This window comes from Hydra vulgaris, chromosome 15 (genome assembly GCF_038396675.1).
Source record: "Hydra vulgaris chromosome 15, alternate assembly HydraT2T_AEP".
In the NCBI taxonomy this organism is placed as follows: domain Eukaryota; kingdom Metazoa; phylum Cnidaria; class Hydrozoa; order Anthoathecata; family Hydridae; genus Hydra; species Hydra vulgaris.
Genome location: NC_088934.1, coordinates 33,339,473 through 33,357,332, shown reverse-complemented (window position 1 = coordinate 33,357,332; position 17,860 = coordinate 33,339,473). Strand labels below are relative to the sequence as shown.

Here is a 17,860-nt window from a genome sequence, read left to right as displayed (position 1 = left end):
GCTTGAAGTTTTGTGTAAATTGATGGCTGGAATATAACAAAATAAGTGTTTGCCTTGATTTTTAAACACTTTTTGGCACAAACCATTTTTTAAATTATTGCCTGCTTAACTGAAACCCTTAGTCGATGTATGTACACACCCTGCATGTTCTACCTATTTAGTCAGTTGATGTTTGAACACTCCCTGTTCTACATGTTTAAATCAGTCTATGTGCAAACAACTTCCTAATTTTTATAATAAATAAAATTTTAAAAACAATATAACTTTTTATTTGCAACAATCATAGACATTACGCATAAAACTAGAACTAAATAGTTTAAAATATAACACACGCAAAAACGTAAACACTCAAGAGAAATCGACCCCCGTCGCCGGGCGACAAGGCAAAATTATAGGCTACAAGACTACACATTTCATATCTTTGAATAAGTAAATTATAAATAGCGTAAAATCGTAAAAGTTTAGTCACCATGTAACTTCGGTCATTTAAGAAAAAATACTAAAAAAGTATGCAAAACTCAAATTAAATTTTTTTTTTCAAATAGTATTTTTAACTAGTTTGTAAATATAAATTTATTAAAAAAAAAATAATATTTATATGCAATCTGCTGAAATAATTCTCTAGCAAAACAATAATTTAAAAAAATGCATAATATTAAAATCTAAAAGAAGCAAATCATTAAAACAAATGATCAAATTTAATCTTAGTATTATTAAGAATCACCAAATTAATTATATTTACAAAAAAAAATTATTAATTTTTAAAAATTATCTACTATTTTTATAAAATTTAGTGAAATTTTGAAATACTCTTATTCCGGTCATTCACGGATAAACAACGAAGGAGACAATCAGGAGTAATATTGTGAAATGAGTCGATTTCTCATAAGACGGTTTTGTCGCAACTAATGTTGCATGAAAATAAAGTTTGGGCTATCTATAAAATTTTAACAAGTATGTTAAATTTCATCATTAGGGATGTTCAAAATAGATTTGGTTTTGCACGAATCTGCTTTTTAAATGTTTTTGGATATTATCAAGTAATGAGGCCCAATAATTTTTTCCACTCCGTTACCGTAACATACATGTAACTACATCTGTGAATTATTATTATTTTTGTAACAAATTCTATTTTTGTAATTAAATATACTGGGTACTATAACTACAGCCTACATGTTAAGTATATTAGCGAAATTTAATGACATAAAAAATTTAATTTATGTGACAATGTCTGCTCCGTTACTGACATTTGCTAATTATTTATTATTTAAAAGCAAAACAGTGTAAGTTACATTTTAAATTAAAGGGGAAATCTTAGTATAAATAAATTAAGTACATTGTCTTTTTAAAAAAGGTAAAGCGTCTTTAAAAAAAGAAGCTAACTCGACAAAAATCTTTTTCGGATTTAAATTGTACAAATACTGTCCGCTCCGTTACTGGATCATTACCATATATCATTAATGTGAAGAAAGTCATGGTCGCTCACAACATCATTTGGTTCAATCAACAAGATATTCAAATTTTCATCGAAATTAACCAGATCAATGATATTGTTGCTTAAATGTTGAAATTGGTAATCATTGACATCCATTGCATTGGCCGAAGTAATACTTTCATCACTGTTAAAATTCTGCAATATTAAAAAGAAATTCACGGAAGTACTTAATATAAATTTAATTATTATAGAAACAAATAAATTAGCAAAATAATAAAATACACAAAATTTTTTTACCGTGCTAGTGTTTTTGGAAAACATATATCGCTCTAAATAGTGGCATGTGCAAACTGTAGCCCTCTTACAGAAGCAACTTAAATCTCGATACAAAACATTAAATTTTCTGTCTGTGTGCAGCTGATGCAATTTCATAGTGCCTGTAATAGCCTTAAATGTTTTGGAACATTTTGAGTCAAAAGAAGTAATTTTGGATCCCTCAATATAGTAAAACTTTATTAATGAATGTCCATTGTTAAGAAAATTATATAAACTTTCTGCATCTGGAAGGTCACAACCCATATTAAGCAATTGATCTGCCTGACGTTTCGCAGATCCTCCTTTTGCATCTGGTGCTCCCTTGCCATGCCCACTTTCAAAAAAATTCCAACTGGCTAAATTAAATTTTAATTCGTATACCAATGTAGAGAATTAGAAGAAGTTTTGCTTATTCCTATATTGTGTGGTTGGTCCATCAGAAAAAAAATGAAGATCTGTAATTTGTGGGCTATCTATCTTGAGTTCAATTAGCACTGGTTCCAGATGTGCCCATATAGAAGGAGGATCGTGCCTCAAAGAGTCGGATATAGTTGTAAATGACTGATGTCCATCCATTTTATAAATTACTCCTGTATGCAATGTAGCTTGTTTGTTACTTGCTCCATAATGTGAAGATTGAATTGCAACAAAATTCTTGCACACATAGTTCTCAGAAAAATCTATATGCATGACAGCTTCGTTCACATTTACTGTTTCTTTTAATTGTTTGTACATTCTGAACTGGTGTCTTATTATAAAAATATGCTTGCATAGCTCATTTCGAATTGAGTCACAGAATTTTAATTTAAGATCTTTATGTGTTCCACGCTTCACACTTTTCCTGATAACATTTGTTGTTTTCTTTTCTCCCATCTTTTCGTAATCCTGTTTTTCTTTTTCCCACTGGAACCAAACTATAATACTTTCATCTTTTAGCAATTCTTTTGCTTGAAATTGAACACGAGACTTAAAACAAATATTACATTCTCTGAACATGCATTCTCTTCTATCAGTACTACAACAAACTTGTTTACTACTTCTTCAATATTTTTTTCTTTCAAAACACGCAGGTTAATAAGTTTATCACAAAGTAATTGTATGTTTTCGTATTTTTTGCACAGATATGAATCTCTATCTTTAGCCGACGGTTTGCGGACAAAAAATGGGCGATAACGAGTAAACGTTGTATATGAAACGTTGTTTCTCGTATATTCCGCGCTAAATTTTTCATAAAGGTTTTTTAATGAATCGAGTAGTAGTCGCTTTTGCTTTTTATCTTTATTTCTTGTTACAGTCTGTTTCTTTCCAGTTGTTATTCTAGAATTTTCATCACGTGTAAGAAACTCTCTGATCAAATCCTGTGTTTCAGCATCAAGCGATGCATTACTACGATGGCATTCGCTGTTTGTACTTTTTGATGAAAAAGAAGAGTTTGGGGTTTTATTACCTGCTAACAAATTTGACATCCTGCTTGTTTCATTTGTAAGAAAACCGTTTTCTACAGAAGAAGTAGATGATCTATGAGTGGTTGTAGGTGAATTTGCTTGTAAACCAAGCAGGAAACTTTTAAGCCTTAACCAACGTTTTTTGTATTTTTGGGCTGAACAATTAGCCGTTTCCAACTCGTCCGTTAATGTTTGTATTTTTCTATAAGCCTTTGTTTTTCGGTGAGCAAACTTTGCTCTACCTCTTTGTTTGCGTTCGTTATCCCTACTCAACTCGCGTTCCGGTGACTCTGATAACGATATTTTAATCTTTCTTTTTGCAGCTCTAAATTTTGCTTTCTGGACGCGCCAACAGCGACCAACAATTCGTTTTTTTCTTACTGATAATTCTGATATCACTTTAACCTTCTTGTACTCACGCCGCATATGCCAACGTTTGCGTTCTTTTTCACGAAATATGTCTGCATTTTTTTCTAATTGTCTGTTCCGAAACGCTTTCTGAATTTCAGCACGAAGTTTCTTTGAAGTTTTCATGTTATATGCCTAGTTGTATTTCTTTTGGAAAAATAGTATAATAACTGTAATTGTTAATACACTAAAAGTTTATTTATTATTTATTTATTATTATTAAAATATATTTCAAGATTTACATTTATTTTAAAAGCCAAACGTATTAGAGTCAAATGTAAATAAAATCAAACAATAAATGAAATCCTAATACTAAAATACTTACAATAACTTGAAAGTAAAAGAACGCAGCGTACATATGGTAATCATATTTAACGCTGCAGTATGTCCCTAATGGTTGACGTGTTTATTTAATGCAGAAAATAGCTTAGTTTAAAACTTTTAATTTTTTATATCTTCGTGATGTCAGCTCCGTTAGGTTGTTGTCAACTCCGTTATTAAGAGGAAATCACGGAGTTGACAGTAACGGAGTAGACATAATTATACATAATCAATAATATCTCATTATTGCTCATTGGAAAACATCTTTAAAATCTCTTATTGCTATATTGTCCAAAAGATTTAAAGAGTACTAAAACACGCCATATAAAAATTTGTAATTTTACGGAATAAAAAAGCGTGACGAAGTAGACTTCGAATAAGAATATCTTTTTTAAAATAAGGTATTTAGGCTCTCATTTTTATATAAATAATGCTTGCAGCACGATATAACTTTAAATGTTAATAAATTCCATAGAACTGGACTTTTTTTCATTACTTTAATTAGTAAATAAGTAAAAACTATAAACCTGTGATATTTAAAAAATGTGGGGACAACAAGTTTTTGACAAGAGCTACAACAGGATAAGGTGTAAATTAATACATGTATTAAAATACCATATATTAGCATGTCTAAAGCACCAAATTATGTCTCCGATTAGCCTTAATACAAAAGAAAAAAAATTATTGAGTATAACAATATAGTCCTAGATGCGGGACATCTACGGAGTGGACATTTTTGATTAACAATTGTGCACACAAACTTTTAAATTTTAATTGGAAATATCCGATAAAATGCTAGTTTATATTAACGATAAGTATTACTACCCACGGTGCTGTTTTTTATGTTACTTGTACAAGAATTGCGTTTTTATAGCTGACGTCAACGGAGTTGACGGAATGAGAAAATGACTCAAATATTGATAAATGCTGCGAATATACCGGTAAAACCGGTAGTTTTACCTGTAAATTTACCAGTAAATTTTCAACATTTTTATAACGGATACACACCATGGTATTTTATTTGAAAAATTTTTTTTTTATAATTTCAAAATTAACGGACGGTTCTTTGAGTTCTAAAAAATATCAAACTTGTGACATTTTTTTTGGAGATAAAATTACAGCTTAACGACAATTATGGATGCGTTACGAATCGTTTGACGATTGGTTGTGTGGATCTTGCTGTTCTACTATGGTCAACGATGCCTGCAAGAATTGCCAATAAACATATTCATAGCTCTTTTAAAGCAAAGTACTTTTTTTTTTTTAATTGAAAAAAACCTTTTTAAATTAATTGAAAAATATATTTTTAATTTCATCAACCAGTAGTGTAGCAAATGTGATAATGGCCAAAGTGAGAAAATAATTACTACTTATATTTAAAAATATTACTACTTATATTTAAAAAGACCTTTCTTTATGTGCTCCTTCTTGTTTCTTTGGTGCCCCAAAAGACTTTTTTTTTTGAGCCCGGGACGACGCCCTCCTAAGTTACTGGTATTACCTGAATTTATATCATAATTTTACAATTAATCAGCATTTTAAAAAAAGTTTTCATTATTTGTGACGTTAAGTTTTTGATACGTTGTAAGTATTTATATAGTTGCCGATCTTATGAGATGGCATCGAAAGTTCGGTTAAAGTAGATGTTTTCATTTTAAATTAAATACTAGTACTAATTTTAATTTTTAGTTTTTACAATATCAATTATCAATATAATTTTCTGTATGTTTCAGGAAAAAAAGTTGAAATTTTTTTATTTATGCGTGATAAACATAAATGTTAAAAATGACCGAACTTAGGCGATTTTACGTATATATTTTGTTTTTTAGGCTACGCATCTATTAAAACGATGGTTCATTATCGGGTCATCAATTTACACAAAACTTCAAACGTCGGAATAGGTTTTTGATTCTATCATCTACCTATAAAAATAGAGGTCAAAAGTACGCCTCGTTTTCAAACGCGAAATGCCGTATTTATGGTTAGTACTGTATTTATGGTTAGGTACCGTAGTTTTTAGGTTGGCAGACGATCCTATAGCTCAGAATTAGGTCAAGTTTTTCGTTTGCCCTATTTTGTGTATCAATACAAAATTTTATAATTATAATTGAATAAAAATGGCCGTCCGTGCATGTTTATTATTTTTACAATAACCGAAGTTGTAAACAAGAACAAGTAATAATTTTTTTATTTACGCTAATCAATCTTACAATAATAAATACAAATTCTATAGATTTAAGTAAATATATTGATAAATTTTTCATAGTTATCAAAGTGTTTTAAATTGGATAGTTTACAAAGTGTCTTATTTTAATAGAATTCCACTAGCTTTGACTTTTTTAAGAGTAATTAAACTAATTTTGTTTGAACGTAGCCGTTCAAGCACCCATGTAAGTTCATAATTAAGTTTTTATTGGATTTTTTAATAAATTTGATTACGATAAAGAGATATTATATTGCTAATTAATATCAGCAAAATGTTATGTTTTGCAAAATTTTATACAAATATTTAGATTATTTTTGTAAACATTTCACAACAGTGTAAAATAGACTTTTTATTGTTATATAAATTAGGAAAACGAGATAGATACCTATCATTAGTAAATATAAACTGTTGGATGAAATATAAAATGTTGGATGAAGTTAGGAACGTGAGTAAAAAATTTCAAATTATTCGAATACTATAATGTTATATATCATTAGAAAGAAGATTATTGCAGTATTTTAAAGGTGAAAAAATTATCAAAATCGAACCATTGGTTCAAAAGTTATGACGGTTTAAGCATCGATTTTTCTATATATGGATTTGTTTAAGAAACTGTGGTCAAAATAATGTTTTTCTTCACTTAAATTGTCATAACTTTGCCAATTCTTATCAAAATACAAATATGTTGGTGTCAAAAGATAGGTGTAAGAGTGGGCTACAACTTTATGTTAAACTCTAACCAACGGGTGTATCGGATAGACAGAAGGGGCACCAAACTACCACCTCGCCCGTATAATTTTAAAGACATAAACATTATAAATACACAAAAAAGTTGTTTTAAATTTATAGTACACCACCAAAATATACGAGAGGTGTATGTTAGCAATAGAGGTGGGTGTGGTGGCGATGGTTTGATACACCCTAGGATCAAAATCGATTTGACTTTATAAATATTTATATCTTTATTAAAATGAGTAAAATTAGTACACAATATAAAATTATGTTATACAATCTTACATATAAAAGTGGTGTTTCTATTACAGAAGGGGCGTACACCCCCCACCTACCTACCCCCCACCTCTCCACCCAACCTAAAAAAAAAATTATTATTTTTAAAATTTGAACAATAAATTTAAAAAATAAATTATGAAATTGGAAATAAATTGGAAATAAATTAAAAAATAAATTCATACCAGACATCCATCAAATATGGGAGATGAATCTAAAACTCACAGTAGATATGTTGATGGTGTTTTAGTACTATAATATCAAAAAATGTTTCAATTTATGAAATATCTGTTGAATATTTAAAGTACAACAACAAAGAAGTAAAAAACATATTCCACTAGATTAAAAGATATATTAGTAGGGAGTTTTGTCACGTGACATTTTATCGCGGAAAAAAATCGCTAATATATTTTTGAAAAACTTCGTCCAAAAAACGCCAGAAATGATTTTATGTAGGTGTTGAAGAATAAAAACCCACCCATGAAAATAAATAGTATATACGTACATGTAGATGTTATTTTTTTTAGAAAAGGTTGTACTACAATAATTTGTTAGGGGACGACGTTTTGGTTTAGAATTGATAAAGTTATTTAGTTTTAAATCTTTCAGTTTTGTTAAAATACAAGTAAGTTAAAATAATTCTTTCGTCCCCACGTAAAAACAAATTCTGCAACTATTTATTTATTAAGTGAATAAGTTTTTTTTTTTTTTTTTTGTAGTCTTATAGGGTGGGTTTTTTGTTTTCTAAGTAAAGATTATTATAATTTCCCCCGTCTTTAGATATTTTTGGTAAATTTGCCGTTTCTTCTTTTACTTGACTAAAGATTATTGCACACGTTGAATTCAATATTTTATATAGCTGAGATTTTATTATAAATTTTTACTAAAGGTATTCTAAAGTGAGTTTGTTTTGTGTTGTTAATTTGGTTTTTGCTAACCACTTGGTAATTGAATCACAGCAGTTTATCAGTAAGTCTTATTTTTAACTTACAATTTTCTTTTTATACAATTTACTTAGTTTTTATGTTTATATATATATATATATATATATATATATATATATATATATATATATATATATATATATATATATATATATATAATAAGTAAAAGACTTAATATAATATATATATATGTTTATATTTTTTCGAATTGATGACTGGAAAATCTTTATTTATTTAGATAAAATGATAAATGAAAGTATTTATGATTGGTATTTGGCTTTAAAAGATACATCTTATGATGCAATATATTGTAGATATTGTGTGGATTTTAAAGTTGAACTGTTCTGCTGCAAGAAAGCTTTAGCCAAAAAGATAAATAGATTAGTTGACACCATCAGAAAATTAAAGAAACAACGAAAAAATAAAAAATTAGCATTGTTATTAGGTAAAGCCTTTTTTCCACCTGTGGCAAATTTTTCTGATAATACAGTGAATGCATCCGAAATTCTTAAAGAAACAATACTGATAAGCGAAAACAAAATGCTTAAAAAAGAAAATAAAATTTAAAAAGGAAAATGGAATCTATGATGGATTTACAAATGGATTATTTTACACATCTAAAAGATTTTGAAGATATGTCAAACAATCTAAAAATACTTATTTCAAAAAACTTTCTAATAGAAGCTGAATTAAACTTTATTAAAAAGTGTTATTGTGAAAAAGAAGAAAAGCTTAATAATATCGAAAACAAATTAGAGCTATTAAAGTCAAAAAAAGAATCATTTAATGTTAGAAATTTGAATAAAAAAATAAAATATCGTGATACTCAGCTGGAAATAAAAAAGAATAAAATAATAATATTGCAATTAAAAAATAAAATAACAGATATTAATTCAATTCTTGAAAACTCAGACATAAACATTTTTGAATTAAAAAACAAAAAAATAAAGCTGCAAAAAAAAGTGAGTAATTTAAAAGTTATTTTGCAAAATAAAACCAACTATATTAATGACAACAATATGAAAGATGTTATAAGTTTAGAGAAGGAAGTTGTTTCGTTATATAGTATGACAAACATTTTAAAAGAGGAGAATCTAGAACTTCAAAAATTGGTTTCTTTGCTGGATGATGACGAAGTAATAACATTTGAAGATGGCAGATACAGTGATGACATTCGAGAAACAATAATGAAACTTCTTTCAATGAACGTGAGTATGAATACTGTCAACGAAGTCATAAAAGTAGTTTTAAACAAACTAGCCAAAAAGAACATATCTAGACTGCCATCAGCCGCTTTAAAATGTAGGTTAATGCAGGAAGCTTCAGTTTTAGGTCAATTTCAAGTTGCGGAAGCAATGCTTGAAAATAATTTGATAAATAAAAACTCTAATATAGGCAATTGTTTGCATGGTGATGGTACTCAGAAATACCATAAGCATTATCACAACTTTCAAATTACTACAACTAGTGGGAAAACTTTGTCTTTTGGTCTGTCAGAAGTGGTTGGCAAAGATGCAGCAACTGTTTTGCAAAACTTTACTAATATAGTAGATGACATTTGTGACGTTGTTAGCAACTCAGCTACTGAAAAAGAAATTAATTTTGCTAAACTAATAACATCAATAAAATCAACAATGTCTGATCTTTCTTCGGTTAATCCTCTTTTTAACTCACAGTTAAAAACATTAAGGGAAAAACTTTTGCCTATTGCAATTAGTAACTGGGATTTTCTTTCCTCAAACGTCAAAGACAATATGAAGAACATGAGTAATTTTTTCTGTAAACTTCATTTGCTTGCTAATTTTGCTTCTGAAACTGATAAAGTTTTGAATTCTTTTGAAAAAAATCTGCTTCAAAATGATTTTGAAACTGTTTTTGCTTTTAGTGGTAAAGAATGTGGTGCTGTACGGTTAGTTCGTACTATATGTAAGGCATTTCATTCAAGGGGTAGTGAGGAAGCTGGTGTTGCATCATGGTTTAATTCTTTTCTTTCCTCTCGTAACGATAAATCTTATTTTGTTCCATTTATTGGAAATCGATTTAATATTTTGTATTACAATGCAGCTGCCCTATACTATCATAAGGATTCTATAACAGAATTTCTTAATGCTTGGCCTAACCCTAATAATTTATTAAAAGCAATTAAGGAAGATATCACAAATCTTGTATTCATTGCTGAAGTCCGTGCATTAGGTATTATTGACAAACTACTTACTGGTCCAATGTGGAGAATTATCGAATCACTTGATAGTATATTATTTTTAAACCCCTACCTACTTCGCTTGAAAGTTAGACTTTCATCTCTTTGTATCGATGCATCTTCTTTATTGTTTGCTAATGGAAAATTTTTTGAGGATACCAATCTTCTTCATCAAGATGTGGTTTACACCAAGCTGTTTGAATGCACTCAAAATGATGAGTTTGATTCTTTAACTGTTCAATCACTTGAAATTATTTTCCACTCAATTCTTGTTATTTTGGAACGTCAGTGTGCTGATCAATTACCAGGTGGTAAATATTGGAATCCATCTAATTCTGTTTCTGAAGCTGCTTCTAATGTCCCTGTCACTAATAAAGCATCAGAAAGCGACTTTGCCATTTTGGATTTAATGGTTCGCACAAAACCCAATGCAAATGTTCAAACTATCCAGGCTTTGACAATGTGGTCTCAGAACCAAACATTAGAATGGCTTAATAGTAAATCAGATGAAGAAAGAAAACAATTGCTCGAATATTCAAGAACTAAAGTAACATTAATGAAAAGCAAATATGATGAAAGAAAAGAAGCTCTTAAAAAAGATAAAGCTATGCACCTTCTAGCAAAGCAAGAAGAAAAAAATCGAGAAGAAATTAAACTACAACATAAAAAGGTTGCAGCTTGTAATGATTTGATAAATGTAAATGTAAGGGCATGGATATCATTAGAGGAAGCAGAGAAAACAGTTTCTAATATAGAAGAGCCATTGAAATCAAAAGTACTCCTTGCTCAACTTAATTTTTATCGCATAATCTTATGTGTTGAATGTGACAAAAAACATTTTTGTAAAACAAAAGTAGAAGGATGCAAAAGAATAAACTTGTCTTCAGAGGAATTATATCAAAATCTTCTTATTGTTATTCAAGCAAATTTAACACCAAACAAACAATCTTTAAGTAATAATATAAGTAATAATTTAAAGCCTCGTACAATACGTGATGCAGCTGTTGAAAACAAAAAAAAAGAATTAATGGAAAAAATTCAGGATGCAAGACTAAACAAACTAATAGAGCAACAAAAAAAGCACTATGGTAGAAGAACTACATACCTTGTTAAGTATAAGAACGAACCTGATGAAGTATGGTCATTTCCTTTATTGATTGATTTTGAAAAAGGTGATCTTATTCTTTGTAGCTAGGGTTGCGAGGTAATTTTATTTAATGTAAATTTAGAATTATGTTACAGTATATATTAATCTTATTTCTTTTATTGTTATGTTCCAATAGTTTGTTTTTACTGCATTTGAGTTCAGTGGTTTTTATCTTTACAAATAGTATGAATCATATCTGATATGTTTATCTGTACCAATTTTGTTTATTTGTTGTTGTTTATTTGCAGCTTAACTGCACATTTTTATTATTAAAAAAAAAAAAAAAAGCTTATGCAAAAATACTATTACTTTTACATTAACTGCCTATCAAGTAAAGGAAAGAATCCAGAAATGGAGGGCTAACCTTAGGCTAATTTACTATTACTTTTACATGAACTGCCTATCAAGTAAAGGAAAGAATCCAGAAATGGAAGGCTAACCTTAGGCAACATGACAGCTCACGGATGGAGTGCAAAGTCCTATGGCTTACCTTCTCGTTGGTGCACTTCGTTAAGTAAGTTAGACAATTTTGTCTAATTTATGAGCGGAATAGCCAAGGCAAATTATGTATAAAATTGTTTGTTAACAATACACACACAGCCTACTCTGAAGTTTGAATTGAAATTCGATAATTAAAATATTTTTTCTGAGTTCAAATAATTTGCAACATATAGTCAAATTTGGGTACATTAATAGTGCGATAATTTATTTTAAAGACAAAACGATTTAAAACATCTATTAAAAAGTTTAAGACAAATAGATAGATAAGATAATCCGTATAAGTATTTCCATGTGTCTGTTAATCTATGTAATCTCAATTTCTTAATACAAGAGGGGGGTAATAAAAGTGGATGGGGGGTTTAGTCAAGATTTAATGAACCGGGGGAGGGAAGGGTCAGAATTTACACTGAAAGTTTTATTACTTATCAGTACCTAGTATGTATTTTTTGATTTTTAAAGTTGATTTTCACTGATTTTTTTTTAGTTTTTAGATATAATTTTTTTGTTAAAACAAGTAAAAATTAATAAACGGGAGGGGGTCTTAATAAGCTTAGTGTGGGTGGCAAAGTTTCCCAAAAATAATAAACGCCCCCCCCCCCCCTTGAGTTAAGGACTCGAGAGTACACAATCAAATAAAGCCAAACACAATGAAATAGAACAATTCAACGAGTTTTTCATTCATTGTTTTCAAAATTTTTAAAAAGTTAAAAACCCTAACCCTATTAAAAAATATAACATTTTTTATATTATGATAGGTGCTGAAAACAATAAATTAGTCGAATCAGTAGGCCATAAGTGGTTAAATCTTTTTTTGAATCTATAACAATACTGAAATTAATAACAAGTCTTTGACTTATTTCTTTTTTTGTTTGTGTAAAAATAAACTTTAGATTTATTTTTATTTTGTACATATTTTGACGTTTTCGGCGTGTTTTATTTGGGTCCACGTTGTTCAATTGATAATTTATTAAAGAAAAATAAAATTAATTTAAGTTAATATTTATCATCAAAGTTTTGTTACGCTTAACGTATTATAAATTAAAACATTTGAAAATTTATTTTGTGTCAAAAAGGTTTAAAACATATTCAAACATATTATACAGTTATTTGACTACTTCATGGTACGTCTGCGTTAACCCTCCAAAAAATTCTACTTATGTATTGTTCAAATAATTTAGATTTACAATTTATTTTCTAATAAAATTTTATTATAAGTTAGTTTACGCAACTTTTTACGCAAAAAAAAAAAAAGATAAAAAAGTTTTTTTTTTTCGGTGCCAAAAATTGAACGAGATAATTTAAGAAAATATTTTATAATAAGTCTATAAATTGAAAATATTAAAACACGTATATCTTTGGAACTAAATAAGCTACAGAGGTGGTTGAAACCATTTTGAAAAGGAAATATATTAAGAAATATAATGCATTTAATATAAAAAATATTTACATTTGCTATAAATATTGCCTAAACTCCCTAATATTAGTGGTGCATCCATGGTCATATGAGAGTAGAGTATAAGTGAGGGCGTATCCAAATATGTCATAAGAAAGGGGCATTCTAATGCCCCTTCCGCTTCCAACCAAAAATTATTAATTAATTGGATATATATTACTAAAAAAATTATACAACTACTATTGTGGGGCTATAAGTCAATTGACTGTAAAAAACATGTCATCGTTCTAACCAAGTATAGCAAAAACCTATAATAAAGTCTTTTATGTGATTATTACATTAACAGAAGTAAGGACCATACAGTATAGTTAACGAGCTAAAAAAATTTAAACAAAGAAATCATATAATACAGGGCTCGAATTAAGCGTATCGCGATCGCGAATCGCGATTACTTTTCGAAGAACACAATTTGTTGCTATTAATGACTCAATATCTACCCTTGTAAAATGTTCTAATGGTGTTCCACAGGGTTCAGTATTGGGACCACTGCTTTTCCTTCTTTATATTAATGATCTTCATACGTCCATTAAGTTTGCTACTGTTTACCACTTTGCTGATGACACTAACCTAATGCTAATTAATAAATCCTTAAAATAAATTAACAAACACATTAACCATGATCTTGCCAATCTAGTTCAGTGGCTTCGCTCCAACAAACTTTTTCTAAACTCTAATAAAACTGAACTTATTATCTTTAAATCAAATAAAACAAAAATCTATAAACATATGAACTTTAGATTAAGTGGCAAAAAAATTGAATCTGTTAACTCAATTAAATATCTTGGTATAAAAATTGATTCAAATTTTTCCTTTTTATCCCACTGTGAAGACTTAGCAATGAAACTAAGTAGATCTAATGGTATGTTGGCCAAAGTTCGCCATTATGTTAATCTTGAAACACTTTTGAACATATACCATGCTATTTTCGGCTCACAACTTATATATGCATGCCAAGTATGGGGGCAGTCCCATCAACAAGCTCTTATTAGGTTATCCCACCTCCAAAACAAGGCTTTAAAAATTATTTATTTTCAGAATATTAAATTTAATTCTAATGTGCTCTATCTAACTTCTAAAGTATTAAAACTATGTGACTATATTCAATTTTCAAACTGCCAATTTGTCTGGAACCACCAACACAATAACCTACCTTTAACTTTCATCAATTTCTTTTCCAAAAGTGCCAACACTCGTTATCACCTTCGTTCCAATAGTAATTTAAACCTGTCTGTCTCTAAACATTGCTCTCATAAATACGGACATAAATCTATAAAATATCAAAGCATTAAAACTTGGAACAACCTTCCTTATGAACTAAAAGCTCTCAATTCATTCTCAACCTTTAAAACTAGATTATTCTACTTTTTATTAAAAAAATATAGTTAGTGTTTATAATTTCTATTATCAATTTTTGTTGTCATTAGTATTTTTTATTTTTTTTTATTTTTTTTTAATTTCTATTATATGTTTTGTTGTCATTACTATTGCTTATTGTTATTTCTATAAATATTTACATTACTATTATTAACTACTTTTAACTATTACTACTAATATTAATATTGTTATCATTATTATTATTATTTTTGTTATTATTACTATTATTATTATTGTTATTAATGTTGTTGTTATTATTGTTATTATCATTATTATTATGTTATTATTATTAGTGGTATTATTAACACCGTTATTTTTATGATATAAAGTTATTATTAACATCGTTATTTTTATGTTATAAAGTTTATTATTTTTATTATATATTATGAAAATTAGCATTATATTTATTTGAATTAGATATTATTAACATTAGCAGACGTTTACTTTATATTAGTAAATTTACTATTTGTAAACATCCTTGAGTGTAAAATTTTATTTCAGAAATAAATTATTGATTGATTGATTTTCGCACCTTCGCGATTAGTTTTTTCTTAAAATTTGTTTTTTCACGATCTTTCTTTTTTTCGTGATTATTCTTTTTTTATTTTAGAAGATTGATACTCTATTCGTGAATATTTAGTGTTCTTTTACAGTATAAAACTGCAGTGACTTCTGTAACGATATTTTTTTTTTTAAAGCGGAGCATAAAATAAAAGAAAGAAAAATAAAAGATTTAGAAAATCAATTAGCAAAAATGTTTAAATGCAGGAAAAAGACCGATTGTTTAAGGAAGGAAAAATTTATAAAAAACAAACGATTAAATACCTATTCGAATCAAGAAATAAAAGATTTTGATTGAAAAAAGAAATAAAAGTTAATGGATTGAAAAGTCACTTTCTTAACTCGAATTCTCAAGGGATTTATTCCGATTTAGCTCATTCATTATGAACAAATTTAATGATATTTTTATAAGTTTATTTTGCGAAGAATAGTGGAAGGCATTATAGACTCTAAATAGTTATTAAAAAAAAACTTTAAAGTTTGTTAGTACACTTGCTAATTTTAAATTAATAGCAATAAATGGATGCAAATAAAGACCACAGGTGCAGATTATCTACAGTTAAAAAGTGGGAAAAACATTTTAATTGCGAGTTAGAATACGATTTAAATGGAAATGAAGTTATAAGATTAAGATGCAGTTTATGTAAACAATTTGAAAAACAGATAAGTCCAACAAAATTGTTTTCCATGACCTGGATCAAACCGGGAACAATATCAATAAAAAAAGATTCACTTGCATCGCACTTAAACAGTGCGCAACATAAAGAGGCCACGCGAATTCATCAACAAACAACATTAGGTTCAGTTTCATTATCTAACCATGTTATTCATAATACTCCAATCGGGCGTGGTTTACGTAAAATGGCCGTAAAAGACGCTGACTCGTTACGGAAAAAGTTTTATATTGCGTATTACTTGGCAAAACGAGAGCGTCCATTCACAGATTATCTTTATTTGATTGCTTTAGAAAAGAAGAATAAGGTTACAAATTTAGGAAATTCTTATGGCACTGACCTGCAGCTGCAATATTTACAGATTACATTGGCACCGTAATTAAAAACAAATTAACTGAATGTTTAAAAAATTGTAGATTTTACTGTGTTCTCTGTGATGGAAGCATAGATTCAGCTGTATCCAAACAGGAATTGATTTACATTCTTTATTTAAAAGACGGAAGTCCGAAAGTAGAATTCTTATGTATTGAAACGGCAGAGAATTCTAATGCTGTTGGCCTGAAAAAATGTATAACAGACAGTTGGTATTACCAATTCTTATAAACATCTATTGGGTGTAAATCTTGATGGAGCTAACGTTAATCTAGGAGCTTATGCTGGTTTAGGCGCATTACTAAAGGAAGGTTCTCCTTGGCTGGAAGTTGTACACTGTTTTAACCATCGACTTGAATTTGCTTTAAAAGATGCGTTTGAAAATTTATCTGCCTTCAAAACTGTTGACGAACTAATTTTACAACTTTATCACTTGTATCAAAAATCACCAAAACACTACCGAGAACTACAAGGATTAGCCGAAGCTTGGGGTAATAGCGTTCCGAAACCAACAAAAGCATGCGGAAATCGGTGGATTGATCAAAAGCATAAAGCAATGAAAATTGCTTTAGAAAATTATAGTGTTTTTATGACACATATTGAATCATTGGCTATAACAGACTCCCAGGTAGCAAAGAGAGCAGAGTTAAAGGGTTTTTTAAAGCGATGGAAAAATGCGTTTTAAAGCGATGGAAAAATGCGTCTGTGCCTATTCATTTATCAATATATCTTAATGTTTTATCTCCCTATCGGCGTCTGAGTTTAAGTTTTCAGAACAATATTCATGATCCAGTAAAAGCTGTAAGAAGAGTTCAAGAATTTACATGGACAATGGCCAAGCTGCAAATTCTTCTAGAAAATTCGCTAGACAATTTGCTTGATGATATAAGTGTTATGACCCATTATAAAAAACTGTCTAAAGATATTGAGACAATTGATTCAAAGCAATGTTATCAAAATATTGCACTTTCTCAATATACTGAAGTTAATAGCCATGTTCTTGACCAGTACAAGCTAATTATTGCAATTATTACCATATGTATGGAAGGCCGTTTTCAATCTCTCCAAAAATCACCATTGTTTATACATTTGGTAGCTTTACTTGACGCTATAACTGGCCGTTAAATGTGAATGATGGAACTTTTGGCGATAAAGCTATCGGTGAAGTTGTTGAACATTTTTCTGAATTTTTAATTGGTGAAGGATGTGATTTGAATAATATACTTCATGAGTGGTCATTTTAAAAGCATACATGTTTCCCATCATAAGTAACAATCAAAATGAGTATTATTTGAAAATTTGGGAAATTGTTTTTTCCAAAACAAATTTGGTCAAAGGATGCCGAAATATTCTTGATATTTTTGAACTATTTTTAATTTGTTCTTTTACAAATGCGAAAGTAGAATGAATGTTTTCATGTATAAATCGCGTAAAAAATGACTGGAGAAGATCTCTACTTCGGATAAGTGAAGAAGGTCCTGAGATTGACAAATTTG

The 17,860-nt window shown here is 28.7% G+C and overlaps 1 long non-coding RNA gene across 1 annotated transcript in view; it reads right to left on the bottom strand.

Moving 5' to 3' along the window:
* Positions 1 to 12,403: 12,403 nt before the first annotated feature.
* The window catches only part of LOC136092357 (uncharacterized), a 40,654-nt gene continuing 35,197 nt past the window's right edge, over positions 12,404 to 17,860 (bottom strand). Inside the window, exon 17 of the long non-coding RNA XR_010644369.1 lies at positions 12,404 to 14,650. This is a non-coding gene — a long non-coding RNA (uncharacterized LOC136092357). The remainder of the gene's footprint in view (positions 14,651 to 17,860) is intronic.